General features: G+C 54.3%; 1 protein-coding gene across 2 annotated transcripts in view; it reads right to left on the bottom strand.

The window, feature by feature from the left end:
* Positions 1 to 5,117, bottom strand: part of CLN8 (CLN8 transmembrane ER and ERGIC protein) — a 22,146-nt gene extending 17,029 nt beyond the window's left edge. Inside the window, exon 1 of one of the 2 annotated variants that reach the window (XM_073902243.1) lies at positions 4,923 to 5,117. The gene's annotated coding sequence lies outside the window, so the exon portion shown is untranslated. Of the gene's footprint in view, positions 1 to 293; positions 352 to 4,922 lie in introns of those variants that run through there. The other variant, XM_025886268.2, reaches the window with a different exon arrangement.
* Between the last annotated feature and the right edge of the window lie 277 nt (positions 5,118 to 5,394).

Raw genomic sequence — 5,394 nt, 5'->3', positions numbered from 1 at the left:
CACAGAGCTGACCGGCACAGGGCTCCCCTGAATGCGGGGATGCTCCCTGCACAGGACTCCCCTAGAACGCGGGGGTTCTCCCCTGCACCGGGCTGACTTGCACGCGCGGCGTCCCCGCCTCCCAGTCCAAGCCGGGGCCTGGCTCGGGCCGCGCGCGCTCACACAGCGCTGCACCGAAGGGGAGCGCGGGCCGGGCCCCAGCGGAGGGAAGGATCGCCCCGCCCGCTCCGCCCCGCCGCCCTCGGCCGCTCGGCCCCGCGCCCACCCGCCGCGTACCGCCCTCTTGCACTCACCGCAAGGCCGCCGTCACGACCCCGCCGCGAACGCGACCACGCATGCGCACCCCCGCTGGGCGGGGCCTAGAGCGCGGCCGGGTGGGGGCGGACCGGACGGAACCACGGGCGCGGGAGGGGGGCGCGCAGACCGGACGGAACCATGGGCGCGGGGGGCGGCCCGGGGGAAGTTCGCGGACTGGACGTGGGGCCCCTGCCCCGCCTCCCGGCCCTCTCCGAAGTGCGCTGATCCCGGATGCCCTCGTTACGCTGACCCGTGGAGAGCTACGGCTGTACAGGGAAGGGGGCGTCTGAGCAGACCCCACGGAGCCCCCACTGAGACCCTAGAAGGCCCCACTGGGACCCCACGGGACCCCCATTGAGACTCTGGAAGCCCAGGGGTGCAGCCTGGGAGGGGGAGGCTGCAGCTGGAGGTGACAGCCCCAGCCCCACCCTGTGACAGTGGTGACTCAGCAAAGTTGAACCTGTAAAAATAAGTTGAGGCCACCCCAGGGTCACAGAGGCTTGGAAATGTGGAGCACTCAAGTACAGTTTCACTTCCCAAACCACCCTGTGGTGTTTGCAAATGATGGAAATTCTCTCAACCCTAGTCTCCTCTGCAAAGTCAGTAAAACCTGCCCCACTCAGGTTCTGGCTGTCAGTCCTCCACTGAGTGTGATTTCCGGAACAAGCTCCCTGAAAACGCAAAGTGTGGAGAGACAGCCTTAACTTCGTCTCCTGGGGAGTTCCCTTCCCTCTAATCTCCCCAGGACCCCAGATAAAAGAGGTTAAGTTGTTTATACTGGCTCAGGGTTTCCAAAGCCCTTCAGGGTGGCCGGTCTCATAGGTCACCTCACGTCTCCTGGCCCTCAGAATCTGCACCTGTGAAACGGAAAATAGGACGGTGTCCACGCAGAACACGGCCTGGAGAGTTAGATGTTAGGAGAGGATCAGCAGCATGCATTACAGTAGCGTTCCGTGCCCGCTACTTAATAATACAAAGTAATTGTGAGACGATATGTGGAAACAGCTTTCTGAACCGGGACCTGGGTGTAAAATCTAGGTGTCCTTGTGTCCACCTTCCAGGTAAGGAAGCCTGTAGAATGGAAGACTTCTAGGGGAAAGGCAAAGTTTGCGGGCCTTGCCTGTGGCCCCAGTTTCTCCCACAGTCTGCTGTTCAAGGACCAGCCCCCCAGAAGACGGAGTCGGGGGGCTTCGAATTGAGGGTTTTGTTTTTGAGCATAGATGGCCAGGCTTCAGAGAACCAGGAGCAGCCTTGCCTTGCAGAAAACACCTGACTTCGCAGTGAGGCAGACCTGGGCACCAGAACCACCAGCTTTGAGAAGTTGGTGTGCACCCTCTGAACCTCCAAGCCGTGACCTCCACTGGGAAATGTGGCCGCAGCTGGTGCGTGCTCTGGGGTCTCCCCGGAGCGCTGACCCATCGGGGCGCAGGTGCTCCCTGTCAGCACACAGCAAGGTCCTTGCCCTGAAAACCCCCGACTGAAGCCTTTTCTTTCTTTACTGACTTAACCCTGCTGGACATTTTGTATTTTTATATGCTTATCTTAGTTCTTTGTTATTTTCTGTGTCTTCTGACTAAAATGTGACCTGCATGAAGGGGGACTTGGTCCTGTCCCCCCTGTTATCCCCAGCATTTAGGGAAGTGTCTGGAACAAGGATGGTGGTGCCTTTGTGCTCTGCTGTCTTTAAAGCATAGTGGTGCGTCAGTCATTTAAAAAAGAGACGCGGGGCGCCTGGGTGGCTCAGTCAGTTGAGCGTCTAGCTCAGGTCATGATCTCAGGGGCCTGGGATTGAGCCCTGCATTGGGCTCCCTGCTTGATGACGGGGAGCCTGCTTCTCCCTCTGCTGCTTCTCCCCCTGCTTGTGCACGTGCGCTCTCTCTCTCTGACAAATAAATAAATAAAATCTTAAAAAAATAAAATAAAATAAAACAGATGCCGGTATACCTGGTAATAAATAACCAGGTAGAACTGAGAGACGGAATGAAACTGATCGAAATGCAGCGTGATTGCTGCACATGCAGGACCCACGGGACTCTCCTGCCGCAGGGGGGCCTCTTTTGTGTTCATCCGGGTCCCTCGCCTCCTCCCTCCTACGGACACAACAAATGTACTGTTGAGGTGCCCTGGCAAGTGCTTTCCGGAAATGGTTCATTCCGGCTTCCCGTGGGTCTGGCACATTCTCAGTTGCTTGTAGGCGGACCTGCATATTTACTAGGTAAGAAAACCAAGGCTCAGTGTGGGTAAGGCCAAGGAACTTGTCTAACTACCCTCAGGTGCAAAACAAGAAAGTTGAGTTTTGAAATAGGAGGCCATGAGGTATTTGAAGGCAATCGAAATGGCTTCTTTAGAGGAGGTGGGATGGACAGTTTTAATGTTCCCTTTCCTTTTGGATCATTTAAGCAATACACACTTGATTAAGGAAAAGACAGATTTTTAAATGACATTAGCAGAGGGCTGCTGAGATCTCTCCCCTTCTGCCTGTTTGTCAGAAGCAGGTGGGATGGCCGAGTTCTCACAGGGAGAGTGGGGAGAAGTTTCCTGCTTTAGATCCAAGAGCTTTTCACCAGAGAGCACAGTTAGCTATGCAGGAGACATATTCCAAACAGTATTTTAAAGTGTCGGACCCCAGCTCATGATCTGCAGACAACGGATCACAAACAACACACGAATCTCTGGACATCTGCCCTTCCAATGATTAGGTGCTCAGCCCAGCTGTCATGAAGACACTCCTGGATGGGCTCTCCTGGGGCTCCTCTAACCTCCAAGGCTGGGGCCTAGGGCTCTCCCTTGCATGGTCAGTCCAGCTCAGCATCCCCCAGCCTGGATGCTGTCACCCTGGCCTGCTTTAGCAAGAATGCTGTTGGGCTGGTCCAGCAAGAAAGGCCGAGCCTTGATGTTGCCCATCCTCCAGCACCTGGACACACACCCGCTCGCCGCCCTCTCCCCCCCTGCAAAGCCCACTGCAGGGGCACCATACCTTTGGTGGTAGTTTCCCAAATAAAATCCATGTCCGCATTCTTTAACAAGTGGCATGGATAATATTTTCTTCCAATAAGTATGGCAAAATGAAAGCATTTTAGATAGAAAACATTTGTCCAAGAAAAATGCATTTTTTTTGGGAATCATTCCTGCTTTAAATGAGTATTCATTGTGTCTACCTCTTTTTTCTGAGCATATTTTGAACCACAAACCATGGCGCCTATGGCTCATGTCCAAGATTTTCAGAGGGCTCTGAACTTGGGTCCCTTTACTTCCACTGGTGGTGTGACCTTGGAAGGTTTGAGTAACCTCTCTGTGCCACAGACATAAAAAGCTGAGATTGGTCTCAAGTCTCTTGGAGCATCAGGGCTTCTGCGGAGTGTCTGTCAGCTAAACCAGGGCAGGGCTCTCTCCGTGGAAAACGATGACCTTCAAGTTAAGGGCTGTAATTATCTTGGCACACAAAGAATCCTTAAGTCTCGGTTGGCCAAACATATGACCATAACAACCAGCATTAAAAAAAAAAAAAAAAAAAAAGCCTTGATAAAGATTGTTCAAGGGCCAGGAAGCCAGCCTGTTCTCAAGGGCCTGTCCAAGCAGAGCATGGTCCAGCCCACCCCTCCTGGGGGGACATCTGGGAAGGTGGACACCTTCGGTTTTCACAGTGGGTGGGGTGGGGGTGCGGTGCTTTGGGTACATGGTGTGGGGGCCAGAGGTGCTGCTACCATCCCACACGCACAGATCAGCGCCCACAACAAAGGAACATGGAGTGCAATAGTGTGGAGACTCAGAGACCCTGGTGCAGCTGAAGGAACCACCTCCAGTTACAAGCTCAATCATGCCGAAGAGAGGCTGCCTCCCTGCCCCCACCAAGCCGGTCAGGCCAGTTCCCACCCCAGGACTGGCCCCAGAAGGTACTCAGTGACCTGGAGAATGTAGTGAGCTTTGAAAAATGTTTAACTCCTATCTGCAGAGAGATAGAAGCCCTTGGATTTTTTTAACCTCAGATGCTAGTTTAGGAACAAACTTACAGGCTCAGAACTTGCCCTCTCTCCCCCCAACACCAAGTGTAATGCTATATAGAAATCAAATACAGGGGACGCCCAAGTGGCGCAGTCGGTTGAGCATCACCTGACTCTTGATTTCAGCTCAAGTCATGCTTGCAGGGTCGGGAGATCGAGCCCTGCATCAGCTCCGCACTCGGTGTGGAGTCTGCTGGAGATTCTGGGCCTCTGTCCCGCCCGTGTTCCTGCTCACTCTCTTTCAAATAAATAAATAAATCTTAAAAAAAAAAAAAAAAGAAATCAAGTATAGAGGCATATGAAAGAAAATAGACATTCAGTGTGTTTAAAAAGGTGGGTAGAGGGGCACCTGCTTGGCTCAGTCGTTAAGCCTTCGGCTCAGGTCATGATCCCAGGGTCCCGGGATTGAGCCCCGCATCGGGCTCCCTGCTCCGTGGGAAGTCTGCTTCTCCCTCTCCCACTCCCCCTGCTTGTGTTCCCTCTCTCACTGTGTCTCTCTGTCAAATAAATATATAAAATCTTAAAAAAAACAAAGGGTGGGTAGAATGTTACGAGGTCGGCAAATCCAGAAAGTAGCCCACCAAGGGGGCTGGTTTGCGAACTTGCCTGACAAGGAGAACTTACCTGAGTTTTCTTTCCGATCTCGCTCCCGGGCAACTGCACAGAATTCAGTTGGAGAGGCAGGAGGGACAACTGGCCAGAAACCACCAGCAGCCGTCAGGAAGCACACCTTCGACTCCTGTTTCCCCTACTCCTTGAAAGGAACTAAATCAAGGCCAAGGTGAGGGAGCGGGGCCCCAGGTCCAAGCCGACCTCCTGCTGGCTCCTCAGGATGCTGACTACTCACTGGACCGAGGCAGAGCCTCCTCTGACTGTCCTATGACCTGGCAGGCACGGCGCATGACAAACCAGGCCTGAGTCACTGAACAAGAAGAGGGTGGAACAGGACATCTGTAGGATGCCCGTCCTCACGCCCTTGGGAGGCCGGCAGGCAAACAGCTTGCTGCAGAGAGCCTGCCAGTCAGACAGTCTGGGTGAGGATCTGACCTGAGGGGCTCCCTTACCAGCTGCACCCCCGCCCCCGCAACGCTGACGT

Source organism: Callorhinus ursinus, unplaced genomic scaffold (assembly GCF_003265705.2).
Source record: "Callorhinus ursinus isolate GAN/ISIS: 27379988/994484 unplaced genomic scaffold, GSC_fseal_2.0 scaffold17, whole genome shotgun sequence".
Taxonomy (NCBI): domain Eukaryota; kingdom Metazoa; phylum Chordata; class Mammalia; order Carnivora; family Otariidae; genus Callorhinus; species Callorhinus ursinus.
Note: the sequence above shows the minus strand (reverse complement) of the source record. Positions and strands in the feature narration are given on the sequence as shown.